Source organism: Euprymna scolopes, chromosome 2 (genome assembly GCF_053919585.1).
Source record: "Euprymna scolopes isolate OS-2025 chromosome 2, ASM5391958v1, whole genome shotgun sequence".
NCBI lineage: Eukaryota > Metazoa > Mollusca > Cephalopoda > Sepiida > Sepiolidae > Euprymna > Euprymna scolopes.
In genome coordinates, this window is record NC_136483.1 from 96,540,618 (window position 1) to 96,555,505 (window position 14,888).

Consider the following 14,888-nt stretch of genomic DNA (forward strand, 5'->3'; position numbering starts at 1 on the left):
ACACCCACTATCGTAATAATATATGGATTACATTGCGTAAAACATTCCTGGGCGTGGTTAAAATACGTAGACATAGATATTAAAAGATAATATCAAGTTTGTAATGCACACACTGTATAAAAGTCTTCCCAATTGGTGTATAAACGTTCAGTATCCAAGTTGTCTCTGCTATTTCTAAGACCCTACGTATATTTCATCTGTTTGAAAATCACATGAGAACACTTTATGTATATTTGTCTTTAAACAGGATTTATGCAAATAGAGGGAATTAATAACATGTTGACAATTTATGCGTGAGATAGAGAAAAATCTACGCATATCTTCCGTCTCTCAACATTAGCTAATCGACAGGCTCTGCTCTTCATTTCTGAAAAGAAAAGCTCAGGACACCTGATCTGTTTAAAAATTCTGCAAAGTAAGAAAGATAAGCGAGACGTGCTCCTGATATTTTGTGGTTGGTATAACTTCTGCCAGGTGTCCATCTCTGACGTTTGACTATTAAACTTGTTTTACATATAAAACGAGTTCTATTCCATACAAAGAAGTGTTAAACCCAAATAAATAAAGTACACCATTATATAGACGAGTTACATAAAAGAAAGTAAACTTTTCAATAAGTAAAGCCTGCTAAGTAATTCAGGTGAAACTTTCAAATAAATAATAGTATAAGTATATTTAATATCGTTTTAATGATTACTTAAATCTGGAAGTTTTTTTCATAGCATATTATTGCAACTAGATTCATAAAGCAATTACTTCTTACGAAATAATGGACTAATATATTATGATTAGTATACATGCTTGAAAGAAAAGGATATATCAGCTAGAACCAAGGAACAGGCATTGGCCGTAAATAGACTTGAAATTATAAAAGCAAACTATTTCGAAGCTATGTATTATACATGAGGATTTTTAGATAGACATTTTCAAAACAAGATGGCATTACACTGTAGTTTTAGATTGTTTGGCGACTGACAAAATCGTAAGACACATTGTTTAATGGATGTTACACAAGAGTGTTAAAATGTGCATTGAACAGCAGCGAGTAGAAACAAAGAATTAAAAACCGTCTACGTAAATGTATTCCTCCCTTATAGTCTCGTTGAGACATTAGAAATTCGACTTGCAAGACAGTATCGGAGAACTAATCATTAGCTGTGTGTGATACACTTCTGCGCATCAATTGCTTGATAAAGAACGGTGTTAAATCATCAGAAACTCTTATGTGGTATAAATGTAGCACCACATTTGGCGGACGCTCGTCGTACACACTGACAGGAAGATTGCGAAATTACCCTAAGTAATTAGGAGATTCGAAATTTTGGAAAACCAATTACAGACAGATTTGAAATTCACAGACTCTAAAAAACATCATTTCATTCTCCTTCGTTTATCTGACACTCTGCGCAGGACGATTCATTGCCTTCGTCCGCCATCACGTGGAACGGTATCTACCTTACAACATACTTCATTTGCATTGGAACGTTTTTTGTTGCAAGTGCCATTTCGCATTAGTAAGAAAAATTAACTTGGTTATCTTTTTGGAGTGATCAAATTCCCTGGAGAATAATATATACTTGACTTTGTATAACCATCTTGCTTTTTCTTTATCGAAAGAAATTCATAACATCATTTCAGGTGGCACAATAATATATTTTTAGCACCAAGAATTTGGTTTAATGCTTTACTTTACAAGGAAAGGCAAATTAAGTTGAACTTGTATAATCGCCAAAAAGCTCCACGTTTTACATTTTTTTTAAGATACAGTTATATTTCAGTGTCCCGTCCTCAGCTAATCTACATGTTTCTATGACATTAATCCCAACAGAAATTATCATGACAGAAAACAGATTTCATCTCTATCACTATCGCCAAACATAAATTAAAATTATAACAACCTTTCCTAACATTGGTCCTTCATTTCCATAATGATCATGCGCATCATAACCACCATCTCCACCATCATCATCATCAACATCATCACAGCCATCATTATCAACATAAGCGTTACATCCAACGACACTATCACAAAAAAACTACTACGGTTGTTGGCATGTTCCGAAGAGTTTACGTAAAATTACGAATATATATATATATATATATATATATATATATATATATATATATATATATATATATATTATTTTACCATATTAAGGTAACTAAAATTACAATAAGCCGTTGCAATCAATTTACTTTTTCTGTCTTAAAAACATCGTCGGGTGACTATATGTATTTTTCCTTACCCGATTCTGCTCATTTCATAAAAATGAAAACTGATTAGAAAAAAAAGAAGAAAAGTAGAAAGATTAGAAAAAGAAACACGTTTTCGAATTTTTTTTTTCATTATTTCTATTTTAAGAAAGAGGGCGCTTGTTTTATCAGTTATAATAAAAACGTCTTTTGGTGCTTATATTATGCCAGAACGCGCATGTGTGTTATGTGATCGGGAATAATCAATTTGCCAAGTGAAGGTCACATATGAAAGTAGGAAAGGGAGAGAAGCTCAGTTTTTTTTAGCTGCAATCTGTCTCCAAGTTTACACACATATGCATTTTGCTAAATTTCGTTAACAGCGATTCTGCGGTCTGGGTTCGTACTCTTCAACTATCTCTCCCATATAGCATCATCAGTTAATCTTGAATGTTCGTATTAACATTCTTCTGCAATACTTGGCCTAAACGTCGTGAAACAACAACAAAGAAAGATGAAGACAATAGTTTCCGATAAATAAATTAATAAATAATACTCATCTCAACAATGTATTCCAAATAAAAATTGTATATATTCCATTCGGCACTGATCCGACCAGGGAAAATCGGATAATAAATAAACGTGGATTTATAAGACCAAAAAGTGCAACCATGATCGCCTTTTGGGGCCAGTGGTGTAGTGATAGAGACGTTAAATCTCTACGTTTCCAGGTGAGAATTGTTTGAAGATAATGGTTACAATCCTACCCAAAGCCGACCAGAGGCTTACTTGGCCAAAACGTGATGAGACGACAACAAATATGGATGGCAGTAATTGCTGAGAATACAGTTAGGAGATTCGAAGTTTCTATCCCTTGCGGTTACCACCTGACAAAGGCCAGAGGAATAGTTGGCCGAAACGTTGGAAAACAACAACATGGAAGGATGGTGATAATAGCTCGCAATAAATACATTAATAAATAATACTCATCTCAATAATGAATTCCAATTAAAAATACTATATAAAATGAAAAGTTTTCGTGTATTTCCAGTTGCTTTTTCTGACTAATCTTCGTAATATGAAAATTTATACATTTTTGATTGAGAAAATCGGCCAGAATATCCAAGAAAAGTCGCGAAACATCGGTTCTGTTCTTCTTTGGTGTTTTACATTAATTACCCGGGAATTACTGAAAATAGAAGAGTTGTGAATTTGCATGAGTATGAGTTCATGAAATTTACATTTTACAATTTCTAGAAGGCGGTTAATGTGAACATTTAAGATTGCGTCTGATAATATATGGAAGAGATGTTATTTAGTCGTATCGGCCCCGGACCTGGCATTATCTACTGCCAGGCCCTCATTTGGGGTCCGATACAACTTAGGCACAAGGCCAGTAAGGGGGAAGTGGGGAAGAAAACGGGACTTTGCTAAATTCGCTAGCTAAACTTGCGTTAGAAAGCAAGTATTTTATTTAGAAAACCTATACTAGATTCTATCATAACACATCCGCCTACATTCTTACCAGGACCTACTTAAAAGAGACAGCTCCCCAGCTTATCGGGATGGCGGGCGACACTCGTACTGTAAAAAGAGAAGAATATGTACAAAAGAAAAACAAAACAAAATGGTATTTACAAACTTAAAGTAATGTTGTTTTTTTTTTTTTTTTTTTTTTTTTAAAGGGGGTGCGATGATGGGGAGGGGGGCAAACTAAAATACACCCAAAAAGAAAGAAAAAGAAAACAACTTAATAAAATGCCTATGGGGGCGGGTTAGTAAGGGGACCCTCCCTATCTAACGGCTGGTCTGTCGTATGAAACGCCCACTGTCTTCCAATCCACTTCCCCCAGGGGGAAAGGGTGAAAGCAAGCAGGTCGCTCCCTAGGGGGGAGTGGAGGAACTAGGGACTTGTACGAAAAAATAACTTAGGGTCGGGGATAACAGGGATGGATGGCGTCTTCCAAGATAAAATACGTAAGGGGTACAATCGGGCCGAGGACAAAATAAAACTGTTGGACTTTGGGCATCTTTGGAAGCTCTCCTAGTGCCAATCTTATCAGAAAACAAAGAACTACAGGGGACGGGATCAAACTCACATTCACCCTAGTCTAGGCCCTAAATAAAGTATGTGCTTTCCACTCTAGGTGGTTACTCCGCCTAACTAGCAAACCTACTCCTACCCATGATTACGGGGTAAACCCCGTATTAATATATGAGGGGCTGGGTTCCGAGTGCACGACAATCGAAACTTCAGCACCTCCAGACGAATACTACTAGGGTGGAAACACAAGCTCGTACCTAGCTCCTCGTCGGATGCACAAACTAGTGTTGTGCACCCATCTCCTATCAAAGTCGATGCGGGGCAATCTTTTCCCATCACATCTGATTTTTATTTTAAGTTGATGCTTAAAATAAAGGACCAGATCCTGATCGGAAGCAGATTGCCCCTCATAGACAATGCTCAGACGTGTAACCCACGTCACTAACCTAGCTACAGCCAGTATCGCCAGAAACACCGCCCGTTTCTCCCTGATAAACGGCGGGTCCACATTGTCAACCACGTACGCCAAATCAAGTGGCACCGACCGCTCGGGGTCGATGCGAGCCGTTACCCCTTCGACATACCTCCAGAGGCTCCGCACCCCGCTGCAAAGAAAGAACGCGTGGTCACGCGTTTCGTCCTCGTTCTCATCGTTGCAGCGTGGGCACGGGGGAAAATAATAATCGGGATCCCGGAAATCCCTGGCAAGTCGGTCGAAGAGAGGCAACGCATCCCGGACTAGCCTCCACGTTACCGAAAATTCCGCATTATTGATGTAGCTACTGGCAGGCGCCCAACTCCAAAGCGAGAGAACCTCCCCCCTCGACAGGTGTAGCCGCTCCACCAGCGGATCGTTCGCGGTACCCTCCACTAACTCCTCATATAGCCTCCACCTAGGCCGTGCAAGGTCATTGGACCCCGGCAAGGCCCTAAGGGCGGCTCGGCATTCGGTCAGGAAGCGCCCTTCCCCCGCTGGTCGACGGCGACCTTCGGCGGCGGGGTTGGTTAATAGCCGTGGGAAATCGCGCTGCACGGCCGGAACCCAGGGTGCCTCCTCTATCAGTGTCCGACTCAGGAACGCCAGTCTTTCTGCGCGTTGATGGCTGCGCAGATCAGGCATCCCCAAGCCTCCCTCGCTAAGCTTCTGCGTACAGACCTGTCTACGGACATACGGCTTTCCTCCCTTCCAGAGCAGTTTGAAAAGGAGTCGCTCTAAAGCCTTACAGCGGTCCGCAGGCAGGGGAAGAACAGATAAACGGTAAAGGATCAACGGAAACACGTAAGTGGCGCATGCCTCCGCACGACCCTTCAAGGACAATCTCCTTCGAATCCAAGTTCCAACAGAGGATTCGACCTTAGTCTGTACCTCCGACCAATTCTTGTCCAGCTGGAGATCCGGCCCGAACCACACACCGAGGATCTTAACCGGGCCATCAGTCCAGCCGAACGCACCTGGAAGCGAGTTTACCCCGGTCCAGGCGCTCAACCGCAGGCCGACGGACTTGCTGCGATTGATCACGGCCCCTGTGACAACTTCGTACTCAGCGATCGCCTTTATCACCGCTTCGATGTCGTTACGACTGGCTGCGAAAACGGTGACGTCATCGGCGTACGCGGACACCCTGGCAAATCGGCGGCCAGGTAGAGCAATGCCGCGTAGGACTGGTCTCGCCGCCTCGTCCCTTAATTTGCGAAGGAAGGGCTCCAACGCCAGGACATAGAGCAGAGGCGACAGCGGACAGCCCTGCCGCACCGACCGGGAGACCCCAAAGGACTCCGACAACCTACCATTGACTTGCACCACCACCGCGGGGTCACGATACAGGGCGGAGATCCACTTGCGGAAGTCCGGACCAAAGCCGGCGGCCTCCACAACAGCCCTCAGGAACCCATGGTCCACCCTATCGAACGCCTTGGACTAATCTAAATTGATCAGCGCGGCTCCTGTGTCGTCTTCTAACCCCTCTATTATCGTGCGCACCAAGTGCAGATTGTTTTGAATTGTTCGACCCTTCACAGCGTAGTTCTGATCCGGTTCGACCAACTCGTCGATAACAACCTGCAGTCGGTTTGCAAGAATACGGGCCAAAATCTTAAAATCTGCGTTAAGCAGAGTTATGGGCCTATAATCATCTAAGTTCCCCCCACCATGTTGGTTTCCCTTCTTCAGAAGCGTGACCACTCCTTTGGTTACCTGCCTCGGGATCGAGTCCTGGGCAAACCAGTGGTTAAACACGCCCGTCAAAAGGGGCACAAACATGGGCGACAGCCTCAAGTACAATTCGTAGGGCAAACCATCGAGCCCCGGAGATTTGTTGTGGCCAACCTGCTTCAACGCAGTAATGACCTCACGCTCCGTAACCACCCCCTCGCAACTAGCCGCTCGGGCCGCAGTAAGGCGGGGCGAGCCAGCTAAATAGCTGCCAAACTCCTGGCCGCGGAGTCTGGGTAGTTTGGTGAAGCGCTCCTCCAAATGTTGCCGAAACCCATTGCAGATCTCCCGCGTCGATACGAGAGAACGTCCTTCCAGGTTTTTCACCTCCCGAATGTACCCATCCGAGCCGCGTCTTAAAGCGGCCTTACGCTCAACAGCGTCAACGTTCACGGCTTCGTTGGAGACTCTCTTTAACCTAGCCCTAACTACTTGACCTTCATATCGCTCGCTAGCCAAGCGATTGAGGTCCCCCTTAATTAGTGCTAGATCTAGGGAATCCCCCCCTGCCACCGCCCGGGTCAATCTATCCTCTAGGTGCTTTTTGGTCCGAGCCCTAGTTAAAACGAGGCTTTGGCTATATTGGACACAAAAAAGCCTAATGGTCACCTTAAGATTAACCCACCATCTACTCCCGGTAACCGCCCCCACTAACTCCCTCTGAATTAGTGTCGTCAGCTGCTCCCGGAAGTCGACCGACTCCAACAAGGAGGCGTTCATCTTCCAGTAGCCAGCCAACCTAGGCCTATTACCTAACTTCAAACGGGCCAATACGAGTTTGTGGTCCGAATGACCTAACCAGTGGAACGTGGGACAAGATAGAAAATCTACGTCGCCCCTTCTAATTAACATCCTGTCCAAGTATGTACTTGGATAGGCGGCCGCACTAGTATGCCACGTCCACATCTCCCTCCCGGGGTGATCCAGACGGAACCTGTCGACCAGATCGCACGAGGCCATCAGGTCAGACAGGCTGCTTTCACGCCTACCCGACCCTCTAGGCCCCCCGACCCTATCTAACTTGGGGTCCAGGATGGCATTCCAGTCCCCCATTAATACTACCCGCTCCGGACCCGAGAGAAACCCCTCCACCCGCCGAAAAAAGGAAACCCTCTCGGTTTGGATGTTGGGCGCATAAACTGCCATGATCCGGAACGCGCCGCTGCTAACGGCAACATCGACCACGACCAGCCTCCCATGAGCGTCCGCATGAACAAGTGTAACCGTCGCAGATAGGGTGCGACTTACTAGCACAGAAACCCCCCGGCTATGGAGACTGCCATATGCTGAGTAAACGTCAAAGTCGTTTACCAGCACATCGCAGTCCCCAGCCCCAACAAAGTGGGTCTCCTGAATTGCAGCTATGTCTACCTCAAGGGCCATGAGGTCCCTCAGCACGCGAGAAGCCTTGCTTCGAGACCTCATGCCCCTCGCATTCAAACTAGCTAGGTTCAAGCTTGTGGCCATGTTTCCCTAACTAGTAATATTCGTCTATCAAGGGTCTGAAATCCTCGGGGGAAAGGGCGTCAAAGGTCTGCCCAAGACTGCCCGTAAGCAGGACAGGCGTAAGCCGCCCGTCTTTGGCCAGACCTCCCACGTCCAGAGGGAACGTCAACTTAATAGCCCTATAAAAGGAGGGGTGAACGTAAACCGGGACCCTCCCTTCGCATCGCTTCGCGATTGGCTCTAGAGATGGGTGCTCCCCGTCTATTAATCTTATCCCCGGGAATGCCGATTTTCCCTCCTCCAACATTCTCCAAAGGGCCTTGGCTCGCCCACCCCTGTTAGGCTTGACGAACGTTACGATCTGTGGAACGTCAGGGAAGTTTCTGGGGTCGGTGACCTCCTTCCCCTCCACCATCTTGAGGCTCTCCAGTATTCGTAAATATTTTTTCTGTGTTCCACTGAGGTCACCGACCGCCTCATCGACCTCACAGAGACGGACCTCCGGCCAGAATGGACATTTTCTGTTTTTTTCCTTCCTGGGGGCCGTCTTCTCCACTTCCGGTTCTTCTGCTATGACCTCGTGTTCTACTGGAGCCGTCACATCTTGCTCCGGGGTGTTGAAAAGGGGAGGGGTGGGCTGAGCGTCCTCTGGGGATGGTTGTGTTGGAGGCTCAGTAGCTGCGTCTTCCTGTTCTTCCATTTCCTCCTCTTTTCCCGAGGATTCCCGAGGGGGAGACTTCTTCGGGGATGCCTTTGGGGTTCCCTTCCTCTCTTTTTTCCCTACTTGTTTGCCCGAGGGTTCACCTTCCTCCCCCTCGGACTCCGAGGAGCTCACTTTTAATTTTCTTTTCGCGGTCGTCGCCGGTGTCCTTGTTGGTGCTGGAGGGGCGACTCCTTCCTTCTTGCCCCTCTTGGCGACGACCTTGCTCCATACACCTCCTTCATCGACATTCTCCTTACTGCCCTCCGCCACTGGTATCTCCTTAGCCCCCGTTTTTGCTCCGGTTTTTGGAGGGTCAGGTCCCTTTCTTTGGGGGCAGAAACGGGCAACGTGGCCGGGTTTTGAGCATTGCCAGCAGTATGGCCTCCTTCCTTCAACTATCACCGCCATCTGCCAGCTTTCACAGGTCAACTGGGCTGGGATGTCGTGGAAGCTCTTTCGGTCCACCTTCATATAAATTTTATATGACCCAGTTTGGATATTTCTAGGCCCCTTTGTAGGGACAACTTCTTCGACTTCTCCAAACTGGGCCAAGGTGGCACCCAGCTGATCCCCCGTGATAAAGCTTGGTATCCCGAGCACTGTTATCCCGGCTCTCCTCTTTGACAAGTACTCGGGGCGTAACCTCAGATTCTTCCACGTGAGGTCCCCTCCTGCCAGCTTTTCTGCTTCCTCCTTCGTCGGCAGGAGGAGATCCCACGTGGCGTGGTACTTTCTGACTAGGTACTGTGCGGGTATTTTTAAGTCTCCTATGACGTCGCACATTTTTTCTAGGGGTACGCCTGTCAAACCTTTGCCATTTGCATCTAGGGTGACAAGGGAGACCGTACGCAGCTTAATGTCCTCCAGGGCTCCTGGGATGATTCCCAACTTGTTACCGGTGACATATTCTTTGTATTTGCCCTCCAGCAGCCTTTGGTAGTATTCCGGGGTCTTCTTCGTTATCTTCTTCGGACCCCATACCCCGCTCTCCTGTACCGCTGCTGTGGATTTGCTGGTCCCTGCTGTTTCTTGTGGTACCACTTTGTTTCCCTGTCCCGGTGGAATTGGGGAACAGTCGCTGTTTGTGAGGGATGGCCACTCGAATTGGCTGGTTGGCATCGACAACCCGACCCCTCCCACCCTGGGGGAGCACCCATCTACTACTATGACTTCCGCCGACTTGCACCTCCGCAGACCCTCTTTTGTCTCCTTAGCCGGACTTCCCCTCGCTGACTGCGATCTGGTAAGAGGTTCCTTTTCCAGCACCCACCACTTTTTGACCGGTCTCTTCTTGTTAACCGCCTCGACCGTTGGGGTACCGACCGCTGCGGATACGACCCTACTGGTGCTGCCTTTCGGGGTGGCAGCACCCGACTCTCCGCTACTGGGGTTGGCGAACCCCGCTCTCGATCCGGACATGGTGGTGTTGCCTTTCGGGGTGGCAACACCCAACTCGACCCTACTGGGGGTGGCGACCCCCGCTCGCGATCCGAACCACTCTGGGGCTGCGACCCCAGTAACCCTTCTCGAACTGGGGGTGCCTTGCGGGACAGCACCCCCCGGACCCTTCACGGACACTACACCCGGGGCGTCCCCCAAGGTGGAAGGAGCAGAGGCCTGCTCCATCTATTTTGGTGGCCCAAGGCCCGGCTGATCACCCGCCGATTCGGAAACCAAGGGGACCTTCGCCAAAAGAGGCACGTCAGTTTCCCTTGGCCCTGCCGGCTGCTTAAGTGACAGCTGGACCCTGGACTATCTGTAATAAAAAGAGAAAGCGCAGATAATGGTGCCCAGAGTGGGCAAAAACAACAATAAGCAAAGAACGCAAAAGAATAACTTTTGGCCAATGGCCAAAAGCGCTTGATTGCCGCGAACCAAAAAATTGGAGGGGCAGCAAGCTCTTTCGTTGAAATCAAGATGATAATATATGGAAGAGATAGTTGAAGAGTATGAATCCAGACAGTCAATTGGTAGAATTGTTGATTTGATTGCACTTCGGTCAAAAAATATATTTAATATTAATTTGGTTTGCATCATTTTATGACGACACAATATCGAGAATGATGCACAGACAAGGAGAACTTTTATACCGGTTATCCTGTGATTTCCAATTTTATTAACAAACGGAGATTAAATAATTTAGAAAATATGCGAATCGACCCACAAACAATGTACACTGTTGCAAACACTGTAGGAAAAATCACTACGGTGTGTAACGCGCATCATCGAAAGTTTTGTGTCAAAGCGGTCACTTAGCCTTTTACCTTAGAAAGTGTTCTTTTACATGGACATATAAGAGGTCCAATTTTCTCTGCAAGCACTATTTATTTTATGATACGTCCTTCCCCATTAAAAGGAAAGTTTGTATTCATCTGTGCCAATGTTTTATTTGTCCCTTAATTAAGTTGCAGAAAAGACGAGAGCAACATATTATCAAGTCACAATAATTTCTTTACGGACCAGAAATTATTTAAGATATTTAAGTCAAGCGGAAGTGAAATTGAAATAAAATGACTCACTGTTAAAATTGCATTTTACTCGTGATTTTGCGCCGGGTTTCACGAAATTTGCTATATTAGTATAGTTTTAGAGTTTAATATTCATATACTAATTAAGCCGTATGAGTTACCGAAATGTGTTCCCCGTGGAACAGGCCAATACTTCTGAGTATTTGACTTTTTTGATGAACCAATAAAAAAGTTTAACAATCGATACATCTTCTGCACGGAAAGTTATTAGAACGTTTACTCAGATTTTGTTATGACACTAAACATTTATTAAAAGAAAATATCAATTTATGCACAGAATAAAATTTATTCAATTTATTATTTATAGTAGAAGTATTTGTAGAGGGTAGGCCGATAACATTTTTACCCTAGAAAAGACAATATGCTCTCATTTCCTTTTGATAAAACCGGTTTTCTTTGATTGTTGGGAGCGTCTGTTAGTTCGTCAGTCGTGCACAAAGAGCGATAGGAGCCTTCTACAATATCTGAAAATGCAACAATGTTCACCGAGCGGTATCGGAGATGCGCCACTGTACTACTCATGCTAACTACCATTCAAAATTATGAAAACAGGTTTATTGCCAGCACCCTCAATGTGCACATCCGGACAGTTCAACGCTTAAGGGCACAGCTCAACGCAGTTCCCGGCCACGGTTATGTTCATTGATGTGGTTCCAATTGAGGGCCATATCATGGTATTTCACATCTTCGAAGTTGACTTGAAAGTCAACACCAAATTGTACCTGGATGTGCGGGAGGGTGTGGTTATTCCCTGGTGCAAACTATGGGTGTGCAGCAGGACTTAGTGCCAGCCCACACATCTAAAGAGACACAGGTTTGGCTTATCCTTCTCTTACTGGCTCCACTCTTTCATCGGCCTAAACACGCATTTCTATTTCGTTTAGTTATAAGTGAAGAACATTACCAACATGACCTCCCACGACACCAAGGCTTGCTAGATCGCTGCAATCTGCCGAGTATTTGATGAGCTCCCGTCGGCGCTTTTGGAAAAGGCATGCTTCTATTTTCGGCCCTTATCGAGGCGATGATTGTGGCTGATGGCGGTTACATTAAATTGCCGTTAGCTCTACTACATAATCAACTTATCTGAATTGTTCTTTTTCAACAAAATTTTTATAATAAAACTGTAGTGATGTTTCTGTGATGCACAAATTTATCGTTCTATCCTGTATTTGAGTCAGTATTGAATTTCAAACGAGTAAATACCCAAAGTCGTTTAATGGCATTAACCAGCAAACGTTGCAAGAACTCTTCTAAGGTTACCATAAGTGTTCGCGACTTTTAAGAAATGTTGCAAATAATTTTGCTCTATCATTTCTCTACGATCCTAGGAGGTCATGCTGTTAATCTTAACCAGGTATTTCACGTGTATACAACAATACATCTCATTAAGTTTCTAGTATACTCGTGATCCGTCTAAACGAGGTCTGAAAGGCGTGCGGTTTTATTTCTTTCGATCCTCCTTGACTTTCCAGGACATTTTTTTCAGTAGTGACCGATGCTGTGTTTCGTTTAACCTATAATTGTTCAAAGGTATCTTACTACTGATACTGCCCACCTGTCATAATGGTTTTACTATATAGTTTGTTTCCAATTTTCTCTTTCATTTTTGTTGATTTGATTGTGTCTGCTCCCAGAACGCCAAAATATATATAGTTATTATGTTCACCAATTGTCTTCATCTCCGTTTGCTTGGGTAATATCACACTTTCCGTTGCTTCCAGTTTTCCCCTTCTCCTGATCAGAAGCGCATTCTATTTGGGTATCCTGACTGAATTTTCAGGTTGTGTTTATTAGTGTCTATAATTCCTTCTTAGTTTTTGCAAACAACTTCAAGTAATCCCTGTACATTAGATGATTCATTATTTCATCTGTATTAGTGAACTTGTATCTGGCTTTCCATTTTCTTAGAATGTTGTCTAAATGGATCATGGCTATGATAAATAGAAGTAGTGATAGGGAAACATTTTGAAAGACACTTCTTTGTATTTAAATCTCCGTTATGTAATGTCCATTACCTGGCAGTTCAAGTCTCCATGTTTTCATTACATTTTCTATTGAATGGATAATCTTGTTTGATAATTTGTACACTTCAAGCATTCAATTATGCATGTTTGCGAGATCCTGTCGTACACTTCCTTGTAGTCGTTCTACGTCATGTCCAAATTCTTTTTTCTACTTTTTACCTCCTTCAGGATCATGTAATCTATGTATAGTAGGTCAAGTGCTTTTATTTTACTTTTTTGGTATCCTGTTAGCTCCTCAAGTTTGTGATTATGAAAGAAAGGGTGCATTTGTTTCCTCAACTCTGCTGTTAGTAAATAAACAAGTAATCTTTGTGCTTCTTGGATACATCTTTTCAGGCTCTGACTTAGTCTTTCTGTAGTGTTGTGAATCGTGTAAATCAATACGCATGTATTCATTCGTGACCGGTTTTGTGGTAAGACCTCAGAGTCAAGTGCGCACATTGCACGAGGGTGTGGTGGATTGGCCCAGAAAGAGTACCGCAAAAGACACGATCGCATGGGAGTCCGGATATATTGGGAGATCTGTAAGAAGGTTGGGGTGAAGTGCGCTGGAAGGTGGTTTGAGGAGGTTCCTAATGAAGTGAGAACAAAAGAGGACGGCAATGTAGCGATATGGTTGAACAAATTGGTTGCTATGGATGTCTCCTTTTTCTGGGACTTTTTGAACCAAATTGGTTTATCTTTGATCATCAATGCAGGTCTTTGTGCTTCTTGGATACATCTTTTCAGGCTCTGACTTAGTCTTTCTGTAGTGTTGTGAATCGTGTAAATCAATACGCATGTATTCATTCGTGACCTGGTGTTCTCTACTTTGCCATTTTTCGCATAGTTCTGTTGAGGGTTTCCTTGCTGATTTCCTTCTTAGTTCCTACTTCGATTGCCTGCGCCTCCCCTTTCATGTGTTTCAGCAATTCGACATTTCTATTATGACCCTCTCGCTCTTTTCATATCTGGTTTCAGTTTTGTTTCATTTGGGTCTGGTTATTATGTGCTCGTTTTTCCTTCGTTTTATTTTGATAGAACTGAGCTTCATTGCTTGCAAAGGTTCTTCATTTGGGCATTGTTCAGTTTTGTATATATCTCGTCTAAACGTATCCTCTTTAACTGCTATTTATTCCTTAAATTCTTTCTGTCTTTTTATTAAGACACTTCGTGTTATTTACATTTTCACCGTTCTATTATATTCTAGTCGTTTTCTTTAACTTCTATCTTAAGCTTGCTGATATGAGTTTCAAGCATCAACTCTCATCAAGATTTTTTCCGTCCATGTTCTTTCCCCGTTTTTCTTTTCTACTTTAAACTTCATACTTACTCTCTTAGCACCTGGAAAAATAAATTGTTTATGTCTGTAATTGTATCTGTTAGGGTGTATGGAGGGTACTTTTCCACTATCTCAGTTTTTGCTTTTAATTTCCTCTACTCTTGGTTCTTTAAGGACGGGAGCGCTTTTTTTCTTCGTTCATAAGTTGCCTGATGTTTTCTACTTCAGCTGTTTCATTCTTGTTATTTTCCTTCATAGATCTCGATCTCCATGTTTCTTGTGTCTGGAATTTCTATAGGTGGAAGATGAGAATTTTGATCTTCTCTTATAAGGTGTATGATGTTTTCTAATTCTGTTCCATTTTCGTTTAGTTTCGCTCTTTATAGATCTAAGTTTCACTGATCACTGTGTTCGTATTTTGCGGGTCATCAACGTGTGGATATCAATGTGCTCTATCTCAGTGAGTATTGTATC